General features: G+C 42.1%; 1 protein-coding gene across 7 annotated transcripts in view; it reads left to right on the forward strand.

Annotated features, from left to right (window-relative positions):
* PPARG (peroxisome proliferator activated receptor gamma) overlaps positions 1-26582 on the forward strand; it is a 146511-nt gene that overhangs the window by 29681 nt on the left and 90248 nt on the right. The window contains exon 1 of one of the 7 annotated variants that reach the window (XM_075550044.1): positions 9652-9753. The exons of the other annotated variants lie outside the window; for them this stretch is intronic. The gene's annotated coding sequence lies outside the window, so the exon portion shown is untranslated. Of the gene's footprint in view, positions 1-9651; positions 9754-26582 lie in introns of those variants that run through there. 7 annotated transcript variants of the gene reach the window in all.

The following is a 26582-nucleotide window of genomic DNA, read 5'->3' on the forward strand; positions in this document are numbered from 1 at the left end:
ACAGAAATTGATATAGATGTATATGTATGTCTGGGCTAGTATGGATGCATATGTAAATGTCTGCTAAGAGAATCTGGAAGTAGTTAACACTCTAATAGCAAACCAAATCTTAGTTTCTCACTATCACTTTCTGTTAAAAAGTATCAGGGGTCTTTAGAATACTAGGTCATAGAAAATATAAGATTTGCCTCGAGGATCTGTTGGTACCAAAATGTAGGGATGTGCTTTGATATAGACATATCAAAAGGGACCCACGTGGTGCAGATTGACATCCTCGGGGGGAAAGGGGAAGGGAGGAGGCATACAAGGTCATTTATCCCCTGACATGATGCTGTGCAAAGGGCACATCCCTCTGTAGCATTCTCCTTTAAAATACATAACTTCAGTCTAAGTATCAGGCAAACCTAAATTATGGAGAGACATCCCATGAAAGTGTCAAAATCAAAAAGGGCAAATAAATAAGACAGCAACAGTCACAGATTTGGAGGAAATTAAGGAACTAGGACAACTCAATGCACCCTGGCACCTTTGAGTCAACTCTGGACCTGGAAAGGGACTGGTGAAATTCACATAAGGTATTCTCGTTAATAGTCTTAGACCAATGTCCAAGTTTTGATCATTGTTCTCTGGCTGTAAGATATGTAGTCGAGGAAGCTGGTGGGAAAGGTATATGGTAATTCTCTCCGGTTTTCTGTCAGCCTACCATTACTGCAAAATGAAAACCTAAAAGGGTCACGATGGCATCAACAAATAATAATTTTCATTTGATTTTCATGAATTTACAGAGTATCTTTCTATTCATATGCAAGACTGGAGAGAGACAGGTATAAGGTTTCCATCTGAGCTGTAATGTGAGTGGTGTCTTTCCGGCCCCTCTGCATCCTTAGCTCCACACATTTCTCTCTGCTAACTGTGTCAGCCAGCTATTTCCAACTTACTGGAAGACCCAGAGAAACTACACAAGGTGTTCTGCCTCCTTGGGACTACCTCTTAACAAAGGTTTTAATGGATGACAATCATCTTATTTGACCAGACTAGACTGTGAAGTACTTAAACCTTGAACTCGTGTGTGGAGAGTAGAGGTGTGCCACAGGGTCTTCATTGGCTGTGATCTTGGGGAGGCAATTGGCCAGAGATGTCTTCAGAAGCACCTTTCTGTGTGGATTTTAAAAAGCCAACTCTTCAGTTAGTGACTGGATGCTTGACAGTAGGGGACTCCTGTAACTTAGTTCTCATTAGTCATTTTTGTTCTACCAGTCTTCATTGCCCAAGACAACTTCTGAAAGGGAACTTTAAATTAGTGCGGCTACACTTTGGGAATATTGTGATAAAGACTTTACATTTGTAAAAAAAAAAAAAATGCATTCTCTGTGAAGCAATATCAAATGAGGTGCATCAGAAGGAGACATACCTGTCACATAGTTGAATGGTGAGGCCAGAGAAGACCATATTGGTCTTAAGTGAGATGTCTGGGAATTCAGGTGATGGATTGATTATGCGTTGGGCTGCTAACCAAAAGATCAGCAGTTCGAACCAATCACCAGTCTGCAGGAGAAAGACGGGCTTTCTACTCCAAAACCACAGGGGGCGTTCTACCCTGTTCTGTTGGGTCACCATGAGTGGCCATTGACTTGAGGGCGGCGAGTTTGATTTTCTGGGGCGAAGGGTACTGGATGCTTAAAGGAAACCAATGATGGCATTATTTTTGTTTAGAAATTTAGTTTAACTCAGTAAAAACCCTTAAAGCTAGGAACAATGGAAAGACCAGACTAGCTAAAGGCAAAGGATGGGGCAGCTATGTACTTGGATATCTGAAAATGAGTGTTGGATCTGAATTTCAGGGTTTGGGCAGGAAAAATGAAATGCTAACTATTTGGAATTTGACCCTGACATTTCCGTTGTTGGCAGCGTGTTTTTCAGTTTAGGACAGTTAGTTAGCTGCATGTTCTTCAGTTTAGGGCAGTTAGTTAGTTGCATGTTCTTCAGTTTAGGGCAGTTAGTTAGCTGCATGTTCTTCAGTTTAGGGCAGTTAGTTACTTGCATGTTCTTCAGTTTAGGGGGCAGCACTCATCCACACACTTCAGCTAAAACACGAAATGACAGCCATCTTCTATAGTGATGTCTGCATATTTGCGTGAGGACATTTATCATAATGAATCTTTCTTAATTTTAATCCAGAAGTGATTCTTTGGACTTTATTCACCAAGTGAAAATGAATCCTGTATCATACTTGGTGCAAGTAAAAAAAAAAACCAAGCAAACAAACCTGGCACACAGCAAACAGTGGAGCTGGGCTGGTTGGGAGAACTACTTAGGGTTAATTTAAAACTAAAATAAATGAATCTATTTTAAAAGGGAGGAAAAAAGAAAGAAAGAAAGCTCCACATGAAATATCTCAACAGATGGTAAAGGAGAAAACGTTTTAGATAAAAGATGTCTGAACTTTTTGGTCACCATGATTTTATGACTGAGGAATTCAACTGGGTGCAGTGAATCACAACTCTGTAAATTACTAATGGGACGCAATGATCTTTATCATTTTCTGTATGAGTTCACATGCGAAGTTCAGTCCTGCCCTATGCAAATGGGCTCTCAGCGCTCAGCTAGCTTGCTATGTATGCATTCAGGCCTTGGGATTGGAGCATGGAGATGATGTTTACTTATAAACCCTTAAAGGCAGGTGGGTGGTCCTTCTAGATATAAGATGGGAACTCGGATAAAAGGGTACTTTGGCCTTTTAGATTTTGATCACTGGATTCGTTTCATTTAGTTTTTATTTAATTTTAAAACACTTTATTACTGAAAAGTAATAAAATGAGAAACTTTTGCAGTAAGAAATTACTCAATCCTCAGCACAAAAGCTACTATTCTTACTTCTGCGTGTTTTTTACTAGTCCTTGTTAACATGTATACATTTTAACCTACTTTTATGATATGAAATAGAGATTATAGCTTTGAGCTATAACACAGAGTTTTAAACATTATATCAGCAATGTAGTAAGGAGAATAAAGATCACTTTAAAGTAAAACATTACCTATCATCTCATCTTATCCTACAGAAACAATTTTGATTTCTACATGTGACCTTCTGGTGCTTAAAACAGATCCATATTTATCTTACTTAAATATATTCCTAAGTAATATTTGAGAAAGTAAACACATTGCTATCAGATCCTCAATGTGCTTGTGTATAAAACTAAGAGATTATCATAAATGATCTCTGAGTTCTTTTCCTACTCAAAAAATGTTTTAAAACCTGACTGTACCTAACTCCATAATATTTTCTAGAAAAATATATGACCAGTTACAGTGGGTACTATATTTACTTAAGAAGTAGAGTCACAAATTTTAAGATGTAAAAGGGTACTTCCTAAAAGTGAAAAAGAATATATGAGTTAACAACTTGCTAAACCGCAAAATGCAGGGCTGGGTGTGTGTGTGCGTGTGGTGGGGGGATTTGATATGAGTTTCTTGAGTGGGAGTGAAAAGCAGTGTTCTCAATTCATCATTTGAATCAGACCTACTGTAAAGAGAAATGATATGGAAATTCACGTTGGGAATATTCACAATTTTTATTTCTCCTGGACCTCATTGGCTTTCACTCTCAAAAGAAGAAATAAGAAAAATAGCTCTTTATAATTTTTGTATTTCAGTGCTTTCATGAACTAATACAATTCCTAATGAGGGACATTTTGTACAGACTGCAAAACAGACAAGATAATCGATTTTAAGAAAGCACCTTCTTTGTTTCTTCCCCAGGAAAAAGTCAGCTTATTGGAATATTACTTCTACCGCACACTTATTAGCTTCCCTGATTATCCAGTTTTAACTGAGTTATTATCTTATGTAAAGGCAAACTACGGTCGTTTTTTTTTTAAAGTTCATAATATATCCCCCCAATTTTGTTTTCTCCCCCCTGTTGATAGCATGCTTGGATACATTGAGTATGTCAAATGGTAGCAGCTCCGTGGGGAGAAGTTACCATGAGTCCATGGAGCCTAAAAGGAAGCTCTTTCAAATTATTCCAGTTTGGGTTTTTTTTTGTCTCTCTTTTCAAGCTCATGAACACCTTGTGCTTCAATCCAAATCTTGTGATCTGAAATCACTTAAATAACTAAAACCTTAATATTTTCCACCTTTTGTATTCCCAGTAGACAGGAGATAGGAAACTTAGTGACGTAAACATCTTTAATAATCTTTAAAAATCATAAGACCCAGTAGCTGGGACAAGAAACAATTAGGTATATATTTCAGGGAAGTACCATAGTGGCATGAGTTTTATTTTCTTTTGTTAACAAGCCACATGACTTTCCTCTTCGAGCCCAAGGAATACGTAGTGGGCTCCCTCTGCTCTTCCAGTGTCCTCTACCTCACAGAAGTGTCTGGTCCCCTAAGTTCATTTGTAACATTTGTGACTGCTATTTTTCTTATCTGCAAAGGAAGTGCGGCAGCTCCCACTGGGAAAATACCATGGTAGGTCGATCCTAAAATAAGAAATCTAAGGGAAAGGTCACATCCTAATAACTTGAGCAATTCTAAATTCCCATGGAGCTTTGAAATTATGTTGTATGAGAAGAGTAATCACAATGTGCTATTGAACTTCTTCCAGAGAGTGTTGTAAAATTGAGAACACTGTGTATACAGAAGCAGCCACTGAAATATGGACACCATTTGGCATGACCTAAGATTGTTTTAGCAACCCATTATGAATATTCATATAAATTGCTCATAACTAAGCAGAAAATCCAAAACATTTTAATTAGGTCATACAAATAATGAAAATTATTTCCCTGTTACTGTAGAGATCTGTAAAACTTTCTGCTTCAGAAGACCCTTGACCAAGTATCCCAGAGATACTCACTTTTTAGCAGTTAGAATCCTGGCATTCTAGTCTCTTCTGTTAAGTGGCAATATCTTGAAACGTCTGGATCTCAATTTTCTTATCTCTTGAATAAAGAACTAAAGCCCAAGACTATTATGGCCGAGTCAATTCCAACTACTGGCAGCAACCCCGTGTTCATTACAGAGAACTACCCCACAGAGTTGTCTTGGCTTTCATCTTGACAGCAATAGAGCACCGGGCCTTTCTTTTGTTGAACTTCTGGTGGGTTTGAACCACCAAGACAGTAATAGAGTACAAACCACTTTGCCATCCAGGTAGCTCCTGTGTTTACCGCTGTTAGTTGCTTCGGATTCCTTCCAACGCAGTACCTCCATGTTGTGGAGGTATTTTTTGTGAGTGACAAGTACAATAAAAGAGGTAAAAGCCTTAGAAATTATGTATAGCATCATCTACCTTTAAGGTATTACTAAAACCGTTGTTTTTCCTTTTCTTTAAATCTTGTTTCCATGAATACATCAAAGTAGGGCAAGGACAAATCACTTGAATTATCCCGCTCAAGGTGAACGCCACCAGTACCCCAATCGTATCAAAGGCATTCTTCAGTGAGAGCTTCCCAGAAGGCACTCCGTCGTGCTGAGTACAGAGGCATGACATTTTGCAATAGGAATTCATTGGATTAATTGGGAAGCATCCTAGCACATACCGGCCTTTTCTGAGGGTAGGGTGTGAGAACTGGGTCTTGGGGAGCCCAGGTGGGCTACACGTTGGGCTGCTGATGGCAAGGTCAGCAGTTTGAAACCACGTGCTGAACAGTTGGATAAAGAAAAGGCTTCCGAATTCCATAAAGCGTTATAGTCTTGGAGGCCTGACCTGTAGGGTCACTATGGGTCAGAATTGACTTGATGGCGGTGAGTTGCTTTTTTAGTCTGAGAAATGTTCATCCCTAGTGTCTACTCTCTTATTGCACCTAATTAAGAATGAGATGCAAAGCGGGCTACAGGATTGGATTATAAGGGAAGAATTTCTGTGGCGCACGAATGAATTTACAATTTTGTCTTTGTTTTTCATAGTGAACATGCACTCACCAAAACATGACAGTCCCTTCACAGCCACTTCCACTTCTGTGGGTCAGGGAGAGGAATACTTGGCTCACAGACTGATTTTGCCCTTTCAGCTTCCTGTAGCTTTGGAGTGTCGCATCCCATAGCATACCAATTGCCACCGAGCCAGCCCTGGGGCACGAAACCCACCCACAGAGTAGAACTGTGCTCCTTGGGGCAGATAAGGGGTTAGAATAGTGGTCTGGGGTTCCTAGTTGTAAATAGATCAGTCCTCGTGCTGCTATAGCGTAGGCACTGGGTAGCTAACATAACAGCAAAGCCAACACATCATACGCACACGCCCCTCCGAGGGAGACAGGGAGGCGGTCTACTCCGGTAAAGGTTTACGGTCTCGGAAACCACAGACACTATCATTAGGAGTCAGAATCGACTTGATGGCAGTGTGTTGAATTAATTTGTATGGACGATGGTGTGGTGGTTACGTGTTGGGCTGCTAACCAGAAGGTCAGCAGTTTAAAACCACCGGTGCTCTTTCAGAGAAAGAGGAGGTTTCTACTCTTGTAACCAGTTACAGTCTTGGAAACCCACGGGGACAATGCGACCCTGTCCTGTGGCAACCCTAAGAGTAGGAATGAACTTGATGGCCGTGAGTGGTTTTATCATTTATTAAGTACGTATTGAACTCATGTTCTGTATTCAGTACTGTTCTAGATAAAATAGAAATGTGGCCTATTCCTTGCTCACAGTTTTTTTTTCACAAACAATATCTACAGGTAGTTAAATAAATGGATGGGGTGACTTTAGGCCATTGAGAATTTTAGCAGTGGTTGGTGTGGCATAGCAGTTAGGTGCCCGGCTGCTCAGTAAAGCGTTAGGAGTTTGAATCCACCCATAGTTCTATGGGGGAAACACCTAGCAGTCTGCTCTGGTAAAGGTGACAGCCTAGCAAATTCTCTGAGGTAGTTCTCTTTATCACTGGGGTCTCTTTGAGAAGAGAATCAACTCCACGGGACTATTAACCATCACAACTGAAGCCGTGGGGAAGAGTGCGAATCAGTGAGGAATGAGGAAACGCTTATAAGATCTGTCAGCATGGTGTCAGCGGCACGCAATCTAGAAGGAGTAGCCAACATCAGGCCTCCAAAATGCTATTTTAGCTGCGGGAATTCTCATAAAAATAAGGTAACCTGGGAGCAAAGCAGTCTTGATCAAGTCCCATCTCCTCCTTAGGGGCTCTGTTCTCCATGTGTGAAATTGGCATTATTGTCGAACGCTGTTGAGTGGGCTCTGACGCATAAGGACACTGAGCAGAACAGAACAGAACAGGCCGTGGCCTGTTCTCCCCATTCTCACAGAGGCTGGTTTGTCGGAGCCCTTGCTGAAGCCTAAGAGACTCACGTCTTCCAGTGCAATACTGGGCAGTCTCTCTCTTTTCTTTTTTTTTTTAAAAAACAACATTTTGTTAGATCCCCCAATACAATGGCACCTCGCCCAGCTAAACTTAGGTCATTGCATGATACCCACCTTCCCGACATGATCACTGAAGACAGACGTGTGTGTAAGCAAACGTGGTGAAGAAAACTGATGGTGCCCGGCTATCAAAAAGATATAGCGTCTGGGGTCCTAAAGGCTTGAAGGCAAACAAGCGGCCATCTAGCTCAGAAGCAACAAAGCCCACAGAGAAGAAGCACACGGCCTAAGCTAATACAAGGTGTTGAATGAACCGTGTAGCAGACACCAAGGAACAAAAACAATCATTGTGTGATCACCTTCCTCACATAATCGCTGAAGACGAAAGTGTGCATAAGCAAGTGTGGTGAAGAAGGCTGATGGTGCCCGGCTACTGAGAGATATAGTATTTGGGGACTTAAAGGCTTGAAAGCAAACATGTGGCCATCTAGCCCAGAAGCAACAAAGCCCACACGGAAGCAGCACACCAACATAGGTGATCGTGAAGGGCAGAGGAGACCAGGTCTCAAACAACAAAGGCGGGGTGGTGGCAAGAATCACATCACCGTGAATGAGGGGGAGTGCGTGATTGGGACCCAATGCCCATCTGTAGACAGCTGGACATCCCTTCCAGAGGGGTAGTGTGGAGGAGATGAGTCACTCAGGGTTCAGTGTAGCAACAATGAAACTCAAAACCTTCCTCTAGTTCCTGAACGCTTCCTCCCTCCCAATTATCATGACCCCAATTCTACCTTGTGGACCTGGTTATACCAGAGGATGTACAGCGGTGCAGTAGGGATCTGGAAACACAGGGAATCTAGGATGGATGAACCCCTCAACACCCGTGGTAGGAGTGGCGACACCAGAATGGAAGGGGAGTAGAAAGGGAGAACCGATCTTGGAGATCTATGTGTAACCTCCTCTCTGGGAGATGGGCAATGGGGAGGTGGGTGAGGGGAGACGCCGGGGAGTGTAAGATAAGATAAAATAATTATTTATAAACTATCAAGGGACCAGGGGGAAGTGGGGAGCAGGGAGGGAGGGGGAGGAGGAAAAAAAGGAAACCGAGCTGATTCCAGGAACCCAAGTGGAAGGTAAATTTTGAGAATGACGAGTGCAACGAATGTATAAGGGTTCTTTGCTCAATTGGTGTATGTACGGATTGTGATAAGAGTTGTATGAGCCCCAATAAAAAGATTTATTAATTAAAAAAATAATAAATCTCAAAAAACATTTTGTTAGGGGCTCATACAACTCTTATCACAATCCGTACATACACATACATCAATTGTATAAAGCACATCTGTACATTCTTTGCCCTAATCATTTTCCTTTTTTTTTACATTTTATTAGGGGCTCATACAACTCTTATCACAATCCATTCATATACATCAATTGTATAAAGCACATCCGTACAGTCTTTGCCCTAATCATTTTCAAAGCATTTGCTCTCCACTTAAGCCCTTTGCATCAGGTCCTCTTTTTTTCCCCCTCCCTCCCCGCTCCCCCGTCCCTCATGAGCTCTTGATAATTTATAGATTGTTATTTTGTCATATCTTGCCCTATCTGGAGTCTCCCTTCCCCCCCTTCTCTGTCGTCCATCTCCAAGGGAGGAGGTCACATGTGGATCCTTGTAATCAGTTCCCCCTTTCCAACCCACTCACCCTCCACTCTCCCAGCATCGCCCCTCACACCCCTGGTCCTGAAGGTATTGTCCACCCTGGATTCCCTGTGCCTCCAACTCCCATATGCACCAGTGTACAATCTCTGCCCTATCCAGTCCTGCAAGGTAGAATTCGGATCATGGTAGTTGGGGGGTGGGCAGTCTCTTATTGTGACCCACAACTTTCTCATTGGCTTTCTTTTTCCCCCAGCAGATCACCAGCCCTTTCTTCCTCTTCTTTCTTAAGCTGAGCACCACTGAAACCTGTCCACCAGGGGTGACCCTGCTTGTATGTGAAATTCCAGTGGCGTAGATTCCAGCATCGTAGCAACACGTACACCACTCTAGTGTGCCAAACTGATGGACAGATGGCCAATTTGGGTTAGACACCTTGATCTTTATGGATTTCTCCAATACATTCTAAGTCTTGTGGAGTGGGATAACGTTGATCTGTTAACATAGGGGTCATACAGTTTTATTATCAATGGTACTTAGTCATAACACTGTCAAATGTACAAAGGAAATATTTATCATTTAAATCTTTAAGTCAAAATTTCTGAATGCATTCCTTGGTACCTTATTAAAAATCAAAATGGTCTGAATAGATATATACTATTATTGTTAGTTGCCGTCAAGTTGATTCCAAGTTGATCCCAACGGATGGTGACCCAGGTCTGCAGAGGAGGACTGATTCATAGGATTTCCCAAGCTCTGATCGACCGGCTGCAGATCGCCAGGTGTGTCTTCCGAGCTGCCTGTAGGTGATGGTTTGAAATGCCCATATTTTCGCCGGTTGTCAGGCGCTTACCATTTGTGTTATTAATATAAACCCTCTGAAGGCAAGAGCTATCTTCTGCTCTCCGTTGTGTCCCCAGAATTGAGCATAGTATTTGACACGTAATAGCTACTTCTGTTGTTTGTTTGTTTTGTTTTTTTAAGGGATGCACACATATTAAAGGAACGATAGTTAAAGCCAATCACGGGCTTCATACAGTGCTCTGTACTGTTCCCATTCTTCCTTCACCTTTGATCCCTCGATTATAACCACTTCAGGAGCGATTCATTTTAGTCTGCTGTTTGCTTGTTTTTCCATTTGGTTGGTATATTAGATTTTTGAAAAGAGAAAGCCGAAGTTATCAATTGATACTTAGTGGAAGCCTTGGCATTTTCAAAAATACCTTTTGTAGTAACTTCAAAATGAATTACTAGAACACTTTTCCATGCTCTGTTAATTGAACATTTACCAAGACTGTTTCCTGTATTCTAAAAAAAAATATCATGTTTCATATTGTGGAAGAAAAATTACTTAGACAAGCAAATCTATTTCTGAACAAATGTAGTGATGCTTGGATAGGAAGAAAAAGAAAGCCACAAGAAGTCAGCCCAAATTTAGTAATGCTTCCCATCTTAGACACATGATTTCTGTGGTTTTTTGGGCTAGCTAAAGGCTACAAAATGTCACCATAATATCTTTTACTTCCGTAGGGACTCTTGCTAGCGCTGCTCCCCCAGATATGAAACCCAACCAAGTATGACAGTAGAGTTTATTGCACTTCCAGTTAGAAGCGTTTTACCAAGAGGAGCTGAGAATCAGAGTAAACTAATTGCAGTGGCCAGCATTCCAGTGAAACTGAGGAGACTTTTTCCAGACTGCTCCAACCGATTTGTAACTGTCGTCTTTCACAGGTGGGATAGTTGCAGCTAGAACCAAAGTGACCGAGACACCCCTGGTCCGTGCTCATAAATGAGAAAGTAGACCTCCAGGATACATTTCCCAAGAGAGGCTTTTATACTGGATAGTATTTCCCAGCCTGTTACCAACTCTACTTACTGCTATTTGCAGGGTTACGTCATCTTCTAGCTTCCTAACAAGGAGATCGGACCAGGGTTGTCCCGTTCACTGTTAGCGGTTGTTATCTTGACCCGGTGGGTGCGAAGGCCTGTCCTTGTCCCCTTTCATCCCATTGCTCATCACTGCCCTGGAATTGGAAAGTTGGAGTATTTGTTTGGGAGGGGTGCCTAAAAATGCACAGCTTCATAAAGGGATGCTTGACTTTGATGTCAAAAATTCAAATATTGGGCAGGTCTCCCATGTCTCCAAACTCTTTATTTTCAATGAAAGTCTTCCCCTCATTCTGGGTTTTGAGTCAAGACAGCAACACAGCTGTAAAAAAAAAAATGAAAGAAGAGAATGAATTTTCTCTAAAAAAAGTATTCCATTTTAAGTGGTCCCCCCCCCCCCGCCAAAAAAAAAACAAACCAACAACCAAACCTATGTACTCATGGTGCTATTTTTAAAGACAGATCAATTTTCTATGATGTACATACAAATTATGTTGAAAAGAGGATGGCGTGTGATTTTAGATAGGCCTGATTGACAGCCATCCAGTAGAAAAAGAGAAGGGGTTGGATTTTAGGACCCGCCTACACTTGCCCTTTGAACTGCTGCTGCTTTCCATGTGAGCAGTTCTGGTTGCCCGACGGGACCACACGCTTCTCTGTACTGTGCGTGTTAACCACCTACCAGCCGAGCGTTTCCTCCCAGCCTGGGTAGGGAGGTCTCCGTCGGGAAGGAAGGTCTTTATTTCTATTTAGCTAGCACTTTTGGCCTCTGGGCATTTGGTAAGAAGCCCAGTGAAGAGGTCCCTGGAGAACACAATATCTTTGATGAGTATTTGTTACCTGACTCGTGTTTGATTCCCCTCATGAGTGTGATTCCCAGCAGCCTGAGAACAACTACAAAAAGCATTCCCTCTTCCCAACCAGTGGTGAGCTGTTGTGTGTTGTTGAAGTGTGAGGAAGACCAGAGCAGAGACTGAAGATGCCAACTAGGATCAGTGCTTTTTGATACTAGCTGAGGAAGACCTCAGGCCCAAAGATCACAGTCAGAGACTCCCCACCCCAATACCAAGGAGGTGTCGTGACTGCTGTTCTTTAAGGCAGTGGACTTAAGTTGGGGAGAATTCTTTGAAATGTAGTCTCCAGTTACAAAAGAGTTACATTTCAGAATTTCCAAGCAAAAGCGTCACCTGTTTTTATCAGAATCACTCTTCAAGTGGAAATGTATCTTTTACCAACAAACAATCCAAGCAAACAAGCTGAACAGATAAAGATAGTTCTTTAATATCTAACTGGCACTTGCAAAATTGTTTTCCCTTGAAAAACATATGTCCTGGAAAGGTAAAATTGGGATGGAAGGCATTGAATTCTGCTCTGAGAACCCTGCTGTGTAGACCAACTGTGCTTTGATTTCTTTAGCCTGATTCTGATGTTCCCTTAATCTCCAATTATCCACTCCACCAGAGCCAGATAAAAAGCATAACCAGATATCCATATGCTTAAAATTGTAGATCAACTGCTTTTTCCATTATTCGTGTGGCCTTAAACATGAATCACTAAGAATGCTTACTATCTGAGACATAGAATTCGAATTGGGCAATTCTGGGTAACTTCACCACTCTACACTAGATCATTGGACCTGCCCTCGGTGGAGTCGTCAGGTGCCTTCTACTCAGTTCCAATTCAGAGTGACTCTCTGGAAGACAGAATGAAACACCCAGTCCCGCGCCCTCCTCACAATTGCTCTGATGTTTGAGGCCTTCGTTGTAGCCACTGCGGCCATCTGTCTCGTCCAGGGACTACCTTTCCTTCACTGCCCCTCCCTTAACCAAGCACAATGGCCTTCCCTGACATGCTGAAGGTCCGTGGAATGAAGCCTTGCCTCTAACGAGCCTTCTGGCTGCACTTCTTCCAAACAGATGTTTGTGCTTCTGGCAACCCCTGGTAGTCTCGATCGTTCTTAGCCAGCACCATAATTCAGATGCATTGATTCTTCTTCGGTCTTCCTTATTTATCGTCCAACTTTCACGTGCATACGAGGTCACTGAAAGCACCATGGCTCGGGCCAGCTGCATTTTACTCCTCAAAGTAACATCTTGTCTTTGCAATGCTTTAAAGAGATCTTGTACAGCAATGAATGGATCTCTTGACTGCAGTTTACAAAATCCTTGACAACTTGACAACCGGAGGTTGTGAAAGAAAGGAAAGGGAACTCATAAAGATCAACATTCTAGGTATTAGTGAGCTCAATTGGACTGGCGTTAGCCGTCTTGAATGAGAAAATCACATGGTTTACTTTGCCGGGAATGACAGGTTCCAGAGGAATAGGGTCGCATTCATTGTCGAAAACGACATTTCCAGAACTGTCTTGAAGTACAATGCTGTCTGTGATAGGTCCTTAGCACTGTTGTTCTCTCTCTCTCTCTCTTTCTCACTCTCTCTCCTTTTCCTTCTCTATACACTCTTCATTAGCCAGATTAGAAGGCAAAAACAGTGGCAATCTAATCAAACTGAAAACAAATTAGCAAACAAGTGAACATTTTCAAGATAATCCCCTAAAACATTAGTTGGTGTCTGTTATTCATTTTTCATACTTTATTTTATTTTTGTTATTGTTAAGTGTGTGTACAGAAGAACACATGTCATTCCGCAATTCTATGTGCACAGCTCAGTGACGTTGATGACAGTCTTCCAGTTGTGTGAACAGACTCACCCTCCAGTTGTGGGCTGCTCCTCCCCTGCCAGCATCAACTGCTCGCTGCCCCTAAGGTCCTCTCTAACCATTCTGCTTGCTGTTGCCCCTTTGATCCCCCGTAGATACTTATTAAGGGAGCACACTGCTCAAGACAGACCTTCTTTACTGATTATTCTGCTGTTTAGATTTAAGAAGACTTCCGGGGGTATTCTTGACTTAACCCTTTTGTGACAATTGTTTCTGCTCTGATAATCATGTATTTTTAGTAATCAAAGGCATGCTGGAACCAAGGGGAAAGGTTCTTTGAGCAATAAGGTTTTTGATATAGCTGTGTGGGACACATGCCAGGCTTCAACAAGTTTGTGGAAAATAAAATTAAAAGATAATAGAACTCGAGCCACTTCCCAAGAAACCCTAGAAGCTGGAAATACTGGTGGGTGACATATGTCCCATGGGTCATGAAAGGTTAAGGTTTAAAGATGATCTCAGGGCAGGTTTCAGAGATTCATCCAGGCTCCTGGCTCCAGAAATCATTTCAAATTCTGGCTCTGCATTTTCTCTTTTTTGCTAAGTGTTCTCCTACAGAATCTTTCATCAGAATGTTCAGTAATGGTAGGCACCATTTGGCTCTTCTGATTTCATGGCCATTGAAGCAATTGTTCAGGGTAAGTGGAGACTAATCTACTTGGAAGCCTGAGAGCTTTAAGACTCAAGGAACTACTCACTCCCTCACTCACTCACTCACTCACTGCCATCAAGTCGACTCGGACTCATGGGACGGAGTAGAACTGCCCCTTGTAGGTTTCCAATGGCCATTTACAGGAGGAGCAAGCCCCATCTTTCATCCATGGAAGGGCTGGTGCCTTCCAACTGCTGACCGTGAAGTCAGCAGCCCAACAAGGACCCCACTGTGCCCGGGCTCCTCCCAGGGACTATTAATGTGATAAGAAAATAATCCTCTTTCTGTCGTGCTGTGGTTTGTGTGTGTATTCAGTGAGGGTCTACACAGCCATTTAAGTTTCTGTTCAACAGTTTCTCCGTAGGCTATTAAGAGACATTACTAACAGCCTTCAGAGTGTGTGAGCATTCGCATATCCGTCATTCTGGTGGTTCCATTTCCACTAGTCTAGTTTCCCTGCCTTCTTATGTTCTGTTTTAAAATGTGGATTGGATGAATATTTGCAGAGCAGATACGTTTTCCATTCAACGATTCACAAGTTTTGTTTGCTCTCCCTGATTGCCGTCCCATCATGGAACATCCTTATTCTACTTCTGCCCCGTCTTTCTAATTTCCATTTCTCCTTCTTTCCTAACCCTTGTGAACTTGGAAATATGCTTATTCTTGACCCTGGGTTGTACAAGGTTTTTTCCCCCATGCAGAGAGTCTTGCCTATTTTCTGTCTTTATAAGCTCACTAACATGTGAGCCACTGAACAGTCTGACCAATTAACTGCCCATATTTTTATCACTGAACTGGAGTGTCTTCTTCATTCCAGGTAAAATTGAACTTCTGGTAAACATAGCAACCTAGAAAGCTCTTTGGATGTCTGCTCATGTACAATTTTTCTTTAACATAGTACACATTTTCCTGTTAGCTATAATATATTGATAAAACTTAAATTGAATTTAAATAATTCTGAATTGATGGTTCAAGAACTTACAATAGTTTATTTTCATTTTGAATTGCCAAAAACATTTCTCTGTTGTTTTAAAAAAATGGTGAGAATTATTTCCAGAAATGCGACTGGAAGATGCTTTTAAAAATAAATCAGTTGAAAAAAACTTTTATTGGGGGCTCTTATATATCTTATAACAATTCATACATTCCTCCAGTATGTCAAGCACATTTGCACATATGCCGCCATCATCATTTTCAAATCATTCTCTTCCCACTTGAGCCCCTGATATTCACTCACCATTTCTTCCCACTCCCACCCCCACCCTCCCTCATGAACCCTTGATAAGTTAGAGATTATTTTTTCCATCTCTTACATTGTCCTCTCACCCCTCACCCACTTTTCCATAATTCGTCCCCCTGGGAGGATGTTATAGATTGATCCTTGTGATCCCTTCCCCCATTCTCCCCCAACCCTTCCCTGATCCTCCTGTTATCTCTACTCTCCTGTTGGCCCTGGGGTGTTTATCTATCTTGGATTCCCTGTGTTGTGGGCTCTTATCTGTAGCAGTGTGCATGTTCTGGTATAATCCGATTTTTAAGGTAGAATTGAGGTCATTAGATAGTAGGTGGGAAGGAAGCACCAAAGAACCAGGGGAAAGTTGTGTGTTCCATCGGTGCTATACTGCACCCTGACTGGCTCATCTCTTCCCTGTGACCCCTCTGTGAGGGATGTCCAATTGTCTACAAATGGGCATTGGGTCTCTACTCCATGCCCTCCCCACCCCATTCACCGTGGGCATGGTTTTATTCTGTGTCTTAGATGCCTGATACCAGATGCCATCGACATCTCATGCTCATACAGGCTGGGGTGCTTCTTCCATGTGGGCTTTGTTGCTTCTGAGCTAGATGGCCTTCTGTTTATCTTCAAGCCTTTAAGACCCTAGACACTATATCTTTTGCTAGCCGGGCACCATCAGTTTTCTTCACCACATTTGCTTGTGCACCCATTTTGTCTTCAGCGATCGTGTTGGGAAGGTGAGCATCACAGAATGCCGGATTGTTAGAACAAAGTGTTCTTGTGTTAAAGGAGTACTTGAGTCAAGGCCCAGTGTCCATCTGCAACCTTGATCCTTAACATATAGGTATGAGTACGTAGTTCTATTCCCCCTCTTGTTATATAACATGCCTGTATTTAGGCCTCTATAAATGACCTTTGCTTTCTGGTTCTTTCCTTTATTTTCTTTTTACTTCCCTCTTGCCCCACCATCATGTTTGGCCTTCATTCGGGTTTAGTAATTCCTCGCCGCCCCACTTGAGCCCCACTAGGCATCCTACAATCTTCTTTCTATTGATTTTAGTTCACTTGTTGTTCCCTTGTCCCTGGGTTGGTCCCCCCTCCCCTTCTCCCATATCCCCCCAACCATTGGCCCCATTCTTTTCATCTCTAAGTTATTTATCCTGTCTATCTTATCTAGATAGACATACAGACACATTAATAAATTCAAAAACCAGGCAAAGTCAAATAAAACAATAAAGGAAGTCAAAACCAACAAAACAATAAAAACAATAGCAGAAAGCAAAGACAACATTAAAATAACACAAAGAAAGCCACTGACAATAATGGAAAAGCCTATAAATAGTTCAAGGTCTGTTTGTTGGCCATTATGAGTGTTTTCTACTTGAGTTTTTTTTTCTTTAGTATTCTTTAATAGTTGTCCATTTTTTCTAGTGGTATCAGAAAAACTCTCTTAATTAAATATTCAGAATTTCAAATAGTTTTTCGGAGTTATTCTACACTTGTTTTTACTTAATATGTAATTCTTTTTATGTAATTTTTCTTCTTTGTAATTGCCTACTGTATGTAGCTGCATACAGCACATCAGCACGTTCCTCAGAATTATAAGTTTTATCCAAATATATATATGGATTGCATATATAATGAAGTTGGAAATCAAGTCATGAATCTTTCTCTTGTACAGAGAATATTTTAACTGTGATAATATCAAATTGAATCCTTTATTTTTGTGTGTGGTGAAATATATACATGTGTGATGAATATTCACACATGTATAAAATAAACCCCTTTCCAGTTCAACCATTTTTACACATACAATTCAATACCAAAGTGAATCTTATATATATATATATACAATTTTATTGGGGGCTTGTACAACTCTTATCACCATCCATGCATCCATCCATTGTGTCCAGCACATTTGTGCATTTGTTGCCATCATCATTCTCAAAACATTTGCTTTCTACTTGAGCCCTTGGTATCAGCTCCTCATTTTCCCCCTCCATCCCAACTCCCCTCTCACTCATGAACCCTAGATAATTTATAAATTATTATTATTTTGTCATATCTTACACTGTCCAATGTCTCCCTTCGCCCAATTTTCTGTTGTCTGTCCTACAGAGAGGAGGTTCTATGAAGATCCTTGTGATTGGTTCCCCCTTTCTACCCCACCCTCCCAGTATCACCACTCTCACTACTGGTCCTGAAGGGATCATCCTCCCTGCATTCCCTGTGTTTCCAGTTCCTATCTGTACCAGTGTACATCCTCTGATCTAGCCAGATTTGTATGGTAGAACTGGGATCATGATAGTTGGGGGTGGGGGGGAAGCATTTAAGAACTAGAGGAAAGTTGTATGTTTCATTGTTGCTACACTGCACCCTGATTGGCTCGTCTCCTCCCCAAGACCCTTCTTTAAGGGGGTGTCCAGTTGCCTATAGATGGACTTTGGGTCTCTACTCTGCACTACCTCTCATTTACAATGATATGACTTTTTGTTCACCAAAGTGAATCTTTCACTAAGTAAAATGTCCTTTGAAATATGGTCTAGGGAGGACACTAGGATTTATTGAATACTTACTACACGAAAGAATCCTTATAATAACCCTTTTAGAGTTCAGGAAATTGACACTTTCAAAAGGTTTAAGAACTTGCTCAAAGCTGGCATGTGGTGATAGCCATGACTCCAGCTTACCACCACCCCCCACCCCCCACCCAGGGTGTGGGGAAAAAAGACCAAATTCATTGTATTGGATTGGATTGTGACTCGGGCTTCCCAAAGCTGTAAATCCCTGTGGGAGCAGACAGCCTCATCTTTGCTAAACAGGAGTTGGTGGGTTTGAACTGCTGGCTGTGCTGCTACTAGTCCAACACACCACCAGGGACCCTTGGATTGTGATGGCTTGCCTCGTTTTAAAGCCAACACTCTTTCCATGTATACCTTTATCATTGACGCTGAGACACGGTGATCCTAGGCCCGTCGGAGCCCAACTATGCTCTGTAGAGTTTTCTCTTCTTCTTTTTTATTTAAGAAAATAAATAAATAAACTTTGCATTGGGAATTGGGTGAAGGTTTACAGAGCAAGTCAGCTTTCCATTCAGCAAGTCATTACACATTTTGGCTCATGTCACTGATTGCCGTCACATGTCATTGAAGCATCACTTCTCCTACTTCCTGCCTGTACTCCTTATTGCTGTGCTTCCTTCTTTCCTAACCCTCTGACCTTTGTCCTTGGATTATTCTAAGATGTGCGTACCCCGCCCCCACCCCTAGTATTAATGTTCCCCTTACAGATCTGTGTGTTGTTCAGCTACATGGCAGTGAGACCTGAAGGTCGCAGTTTCAGGAGGTCCACAATTTTCTATCCAATCAGTAAGCTTGTTTTGTTTGTTTGTTTGTTTGTTTGTTTGTGGGGGTGTTCTTTTTAATGATTTAGTGTTTCATTTCACATTTTTTTTGGTCTCCTACTCTCTCCGGGATCTTCTAATGTAATCCCTTTCAGAGTATCTGGTAATAATAGTTGGGCACCATCTAGTTCTTCTGGCCTCAAGGTCATGTGCCATCCGTTTGTCCATTGGAATAATTGTTTTCACGCGCCTTCAGTTTTCTTCACTCTTCTTTGTTTCAGAGGGAGAGAGACCTTAGATGGCCTTTCATGAACTTTTCAGCTCCTAGTCATGACTCATCAAAAACTCTCTTTGTAGACTCTGCGGGGTTTTCAGAGGTTGATTTTGCAAAGGTAGATCACCAGGTCCACATTCAAACCTCCGACCCTTCGTTAACAGTGAGCACATTAACCATTTGTATTACCAGAGACTTCCTATACCTCAATACCTGCATGGAAGTCAGGAGACCGATGTTCTAGATCCTGCTATGCCATTTAACAATAGAAGCAGGGGTGAGCTGACTACTAGACTGTGTTAAAGTACAGGGTTTTGTCAGCACTCCCGATCCCCTGGACATAATTTTGTTGTTTTCTCCCTCCCGTTCCCTGGATGTGCTGCATTTCTTCACCATGTATTCATCAGTTTGTTATTTGGCATGCAGTTGCCTTTATTCATACCACAACAAAGACTGAGGAGGCTCGCTGAGTGAGAAGGGCATCCCCTTGTAGTACTTATGAAGTCCTCACTCTACAAACTCTAGCTGAAACCCCATTTCTTCATCCCTGAGCCCTTACATTTTGACACCTTTTCATGAGTCCTAAGAAGCATAACCTATTTTCCATATGTCAGTGAACCACGTATTTCCTTGTGACATCTCTTTTATTGTTGGCTAGAATTCGTACTCAGATCATCAATCATTCGTTACTTAACTTTTCACCTCCTTGCATCTTGTTTCTCCAAGGTTATACATTTCTAAAGGGCAAGCTTATACTTCTCTGTATTTCCCACCAAACCAATGAAACCAAATCCACTGCCATCAAGCTGGTTCCAACTCAGTGGTAACCCTATAAGACAGAGTAGAACTGCTCCTCCAGACTTTCCCCAAACGGTGGCTCTCTGTGGGAGCAGAGGCTTCCTCTGTCTCACAGGCAGCAGCTGGTGGATTCGAATGGCTAATCTCAGCCCATTGTTTAACCCATTATGTCACCAGGGCTCTATGTATTTCACATAGTGTTTTCTTCACAAAGAGCTTTTCCCTCTTTATTCGTTTACAGGATTCACTCAACAAGCATTTGTTGATTTGAGGGAACCGTTAAAAATTTGTGGGGAAATCTATTTAATAAAACATTTGCCACTTCAAATTCTGGGTGAATTTTTTTTCTTTTTCTTTACATTTTTTTTATTCTTTCTGTAAAAAAATAAACATTTAATTGGGGGCTCGTACAACTCTTATCACAATCCACCAATCCATCCATTGTGTCAAGCACGTTTGTACATTTGTTGCCCTCATCATTCTCAAAACCTTTGCTTTCTACTTGAGCCCTTGTTATCAACTCATTTTCCCCTTCCTCCCCACCCCCCCATCAACTATTGATTAATTTATAAATTATTATTTTGTCATGTCTTACACTTTCTGACGTCTGCCATCACCCACTTTTCTGTTGTCTGTCCCCCAAGGAGGGGGTTCTGTGTAGATCCTTGTGATGGGTTACCCCTTTCTACCCCACTTCCCTCTACCCTTTCAGTATCGCTACTCTCACCACTGGTCCTGAGGGGTTCATCTGTCCTGGATTCCCTGTGTTTCCAGTTCCTTTCCGTACCAGTGTACATCCTCTGGTCTAGCTGGATTTGTAAGGTAGAAATGGGATCATGATAGTTAGGGGAGGAAGCATTTAGGAACTAGAGGAAAGTTGTATGTTTCATCATTGCTACCCTGTAAACTGTCTGGCTCATCTCCTCCCCACAACCTTTCTGTAAGGGGATGTCTGGCTGCCTACAGAAGGGCTTTGGGTCCCCACTCTGCACTCCCCCTCATTCACAATGACATGATTTTTTTGTTCTCTGATACCTGCTACCTGATAGATTTGGGATAATTTTTAAGTGAAAATTTTATTTCCTGTTTGAGGGGTCTTGTCCAAGTCACATGATTTTCCTAAGTCTCAGTTTCAATTAAGTGAAAGGAATTCCCACCTATCAAATAAATAATCTTTGAAAGGGCTTTGTAAATTCTGAAGACAATATGCAGTTGTTACTGGTTATATATATATATATATATATATATATATATATATATATATATGAATGTATTTAAACTTTTTATTGTGAATTAGGTGAAAATTTACAAGCAAATCACAAATTTCACATTCCGGGGTTCGTACACGTTTGTTTGAACTCTGCTATTATAAGCCCATCAGTGTACCATCACTTTCCCCACTGTCCCCCTGCGTTTCCCACTGCCATTCCTCTCCTCCCTTCCTAACCTTCTCTGGACTTGGTTGATTATTCATATTTTGGAATGGAATGTTCTCGAACCTGCATTACCACTAGTGTTTACTCGCTAATGTGTAGTGAGCAGTTTCACATGATTTTCACCACACGTGTGGCAACTGCCATTTGAAGTTGCTCCTGGCAGATCTGTGAATAAGTACAATGGGCCCACGCTGACCTTACTTATTGGGTAATGTCACCATGTCCCAGCATTTATCCCTATTCTCCCACCATACAACTGCTTGTTGTTGAACATCTTTATTTGCTCTGCATCTATTTCTAATTTTTTTCATTTTGATTCCATGAATTCCTAAATCTTAATCTCACTTAACCAGACTGGACAATCCTTCATTCTGTTGCACACAAGACCACCTCATATCGAGGCAGACACCACAGCAAACAAGTTACAATTTCACAACAACTTTGAGGGCTTGGAAAGCCCAGCTAATGAATAATGGATCTATCACACTATAATTTATGAGTAATGAAGAATTATTGTTCATTTGTCTCAAGGTAACTTATCTGATATACTTCCTGCGCGTTCAAATAAATGTGCAGGAGCTCTGTGCTGAAAGGAAGCACAGCCAGCAGGTTCCTTGGAGGCAAGGATGGCGAGATGTTGTCTCCTGTACTTTAAACATGTGCTCAGGAGAGACCAGTCTCTGGAGAAGGACATTGTGCTTGGTAAAGTGGAGGGGCAGTGAAAAGAGGAAGGCCCTCAATGAGATGGGTTGTCACCGTGGCTGTAACAATGGTCTCAAGCACAGGAACAATGGTGAGGATGGCGCAGGAGGGGGCCGTGTTGCAGTCTGCTGTGTGCATGGTCACTATGGGTCAGAACCGATTCAATACCGCCTAACACCAACAGAACTCTGTACTCTCACCAGAGAACATGTTAGGACTGGTACCGTCTAACCCTAGAGCCTTGGCAGACCTGGTAATAACCCCCAAATGCAATCATTTCAGTAGCAAAGGCTTCTGATTCTGTTTTCCTGACTACCAAGGATTTGTGGAATTCAGTTGTTTGGTGCTACTTTGGGTGCTTTGGCTGATTGTAGCCGTCAAACCAAGCTTTGTTTTACTGCCTGCACTGAAATAAGCTTTTCTGGGTCACTTAAAAAAATAATTTAATAACATCATTGTGCTTTGTCTATCTTTCCTTTGCTTTCTGGGTAGTTTTCTCTCACTCCTTAGAAGCCTTGGAATACATACATTAACTATTGCTATTGTTGTTTATGTTGAAAGATATTAAAATGAGATTTGTAATCCACATGGGCATTGCTTAGTTCACATCTGGTTGCTTGAAGAGTCGCCAGATGCAACAATTCTGAATGCAAGAACACCTGGGGCAAAAACGTTGCAATTCCGCCATCCTTTGCAAAAGAATTGTCCTGGGTGAACCTTGAACATTAAAAAAAGAAGACAAGAAAAGCAAACAAAGAAAATTTACTCCACCAAGTTGAAGTGATAGATTGCCAGCAAATATGTTAATTCGAGCCCTACGTTAATGGGCTAATCATTAGGAGCGTAGAAAGCAATGGGAAAACAAAAGCTATGGGGGCCTTGACCTAATTTCTAGTTGTCAGGACCAAAGACACTATGAAACTTCCCTCCTCTCTAAATCTCCCCACCTTGCTTAAAGTGATATGAGTCCCGATTCGCCTGTGACCGTCCCAGCTTTGCCTGTTGTCCTAAAGTAGCGCTTTAATAGTGCCCTCTTTCATCTGAAAAGTATCCCAGTTTGAACAATGGTCTATAGTCACTTTATTTAATCCCCGTACCTCCAAGATACTAACAAGAGGGGTGTTATCTTTATTCGATACCTTCCAGTAGGTTGCAACTCAGAGTGACACATAGGGCAGGATCGAACTGTCCCCGCACCCCCGATCTTCACTGGGACGGCTCACCAAGTTTTTTCTCCCTCAGAGCAGCCGGTGAGTTTGACCACGGACCTTTCCATTAGCAGCTTGAGTGTGTAACCAATTTACCCAGCAGGGCTGCTTGTCGGGAGGGACATGGAGTGGAACTGGGGAGAATGTATTACAGGGGAAATCACACTGATAGAGTCCGCGGTGAGTTCTCAGGACACAAAATGAAGTCAGAGCTGGAGATTGGTTTTGAACACATCCTGGCATCACATGAACACGGGCTGCTAGGGCGTGTGGTGGCCGCGGGAAGAGTATAAGCAGGTCAGGAGTTTGTGGTGTCTTTTATGCAACACTAACGCTTTGCTTCCTGTCTGAGGTTTGTCGTGCTTGTCGTGTTGTGAGTCTTGATACTCTTTGATGACTAGTGATGCTGAGATCTATGAGAAATGCTTCAGAGGGGAGAAAAAAACCAAACAGATGGAAGAAGATAATCGTTCTTTAGAAAAATGAAAAGACATGAGTCTTGATAACATGGCCCCTCTTATTTGAGAAAGCTCAGCTGAACATTGCTGTGTTTTAACCTTCATAGGCCCGCTCAGACATGGCATATTGTCCTCAGTGGAAGGCTTGCTGCGGATACATTCGCTTTTAGAGTGTCCATCAGATGATAGCTTTTGTTTGTTTGTTTTCCAACTGTATTTTTAATCATTTTACTGGGGGCGCATACAGCTTTTATCACAATCCATCCATCCATCCATCGTGTCAAGCACATTTGTGCATTTGTTGCCATCATCATTTTCAAAACATTTCTTTCTACTTGAGCCCGTGGTATCAGCTCCTTATTATCCCCCTCCCTTTCTCATGAACCCTTGATCATTTATAAATTATTATTATTTTGTCATGTCTTACACTGTCCAGTGTCTCCCGTCACCCACTTTTCTGTTGTCCATCGCCCAGGGAGGGGGTTATATGTAGATCATTGTGATCAGTTCCCCCTTTCTCCCCGTACCTTCCCCTTCCCCTCCTGGAATCGTTTTGTTTGTTTGTTTGTTTGTTTGTTGTTTTGGTACTCAATTATTGCAAGGATCCTTTCTTTTATTTTAAATAAGAGGAAGAGGTGCTTTGTTTTAAAAACACCAAAAAACCTAAATAACAAAGTAAAGAATAATCATTCATAATCCCACCACCCGGAAATAATTGATGCTGCATTTTAGCATGCTTCCTTTCAGGTTTCTGGCACACGTGTACTTTAATGCTTTTTCAGTGACATTCTTAAGTTATACCTTTGAGGAAAAGGCTTGCGGGGTTAGGTGGAAGAAGAAAATAATACAGGGGGCCCTGTTTTTGAAAGTTCCCTTTATGCCCCTTTGATTTAATGAAGCACCTACGTTCCTGCGTCAATGTTTTCCGTAAAGAAAGAAATCCCGAGGTTTCACAGGCATGCTCTGCTTTGGGAAGGCAGGGGAAACCCACGCTATTTTGTATTTGCACGGTGATTAAATGCGCAGAGGCTAACCCAAAAGGTCTATAATTCGAACCTGCACCAGCCTCGTCCCATTTGGAAAGCCCTAGAAATCTACTCCCATAAAGCTTACAGCCTCGGAAACCCCGCGGGACAGTTCTGCTGCGCCGTGCGGGGTCGTTGTGCCTCAGAATCGACTCAGTGGCTAAGAACAAGGATCCTGTGTGCATAGAATTGTAAACGTTCGCAGTTCTTTCCTATCTTGGTGGATGCGATCCTAAGAATTCCTCTGCAGAGCAGCTGTTGCATCCCCTTTTCCATGTGGTGAGCCCCGAAGCCAGCAAGGCCCAAGGATCTGTCCAGACATGTGCGGGGAGCCGACACTAGCCTGGAGCTCCAGCAGAGCATAGGACCCAGTCACTGTCTTGCTTACGGTGTTCATGCACTAGACCTATCTGGTAGCCGGAGCGGAGGCAGGTCTAAAGAACTGATTATGAGAAAGTGATTATTTAGCTGGAAATAAAGATGGGCAAGAGGAACGTTGTATCTTAATAATGGCCTTTGGGTTTCTAATGGAGTTTTATTCAAAGAACTGATTGTCATCTTATCACCTCTTTTGAAAGTACAGAAAGTGGGCTGAACTTCTTGTGGTGGAGTTTTTTGTAAGGGACTTTCCTGAAGGCTCTAAAAATGCAGTTTATAGTGATTTTTAAAAAGGTAGTGCTGCACCGCCGATTAATGTACTCGCTGCCGATGAGTTGTACCCCTGTAAAAAGTTGAACTGGCAAAAGTTAGATGACAGATATATTTACACCACCAACAACAACAAAATAGTTGCTGAGACTGCTTTTGTACAACCAAACACCTTACAGGATTTGATTCTTTGGTACAGAGATGAAGGGTGCTGGCTTCTAGAGACACCCCTGTGACAGGAGGCCGAGCAGTGTGTGCAGTGCTTCTGCTCCAGCCCCTGGAGGAGAACGTCTAGTGTCTGGGGTCTGTAAAGCTTACAGGAGGCTGTGCATGGCACAACAAAGGGTCTCCATTTGCTCGCAGCCGCCAAAGAAGGGGAGTCCAGAATGGGAGGAAGGAATGGGTGGAAGACGGGGTGAAAGGGAGGTGTAGTAATTACCTCGGGGAGCAAGTGCCTCCTCTGCCATGAGACCAGAAGAACCGGGCGGTGCTTTGCTGCCAGGAGTGACCATTTTCATCATGGATTTTATAGAAGAATCCTGATCAAAACGGGGGACATGCAGAGCAGCCCTTCAAATCCTTAAGGACTCCAGACTTTATGATCATTAAACCTTCCATCAAAAGTGTCCTCTGAAGTCTTCTTTCAACCCAACCATGATTCAGTCTGACTAGATTTTTGTTGTTGTATTTTTTTTAATGACAGTCTTAGGAAACCAAGAACTGCAATACAAATAGACACCTGCACACCTGTGTTTATGACAGCCAATTCACAGTAGCAAAAACGACGGAAACAGCCTAAACACCTAGCCATGGATAAGCAAACGTTAGTACATCCACACAGTGGAATAAGGATAAATCTGTGAAATTCCAGAAGAAGGTTGGCCCTGTGAGACACCTCATGATAACACTGATAAAGTTGGAGGACCGTATGCTGAGTGACATGAATCAATTACAAAATGACAAATATTTCATGAGACCACTGCTATATAAAGTCAAGATAAAGTTTTCTCACTAGAAACAAACCAACCTTCTGTGATGATTAATGGGGTGGGAAGGGCAAAGAGAGTAAGTAAGTGACTCCAGGGAAACTGGCTGGAGCCTTCCCTTGGGTGGGAAAAAAAATCAATGTCTGCCCTGAGCCTTATGCTCTTTTCAGAACTATCTATATGGGATCAAAGTGACAAGAGCAAAGCAACCCTGAAGATTAGATAAGAACCTTCGGGT

Source organism: Tenrec ecaudatus, chromosome 5 (assembly GCF_050624435.1).
Source record: "Tenrec ecaudatus isolate mTenEca1 chromosome 5, mTenEca1.hap1, whole genome shotgun sequence".
Classification (NCBI taxonomy): Eukaryota; Metazoa; Chordata; class Mammalia; order Afrosoricida; family Tenrecidae; genus Tenrec; species Tenrec ecaudatus.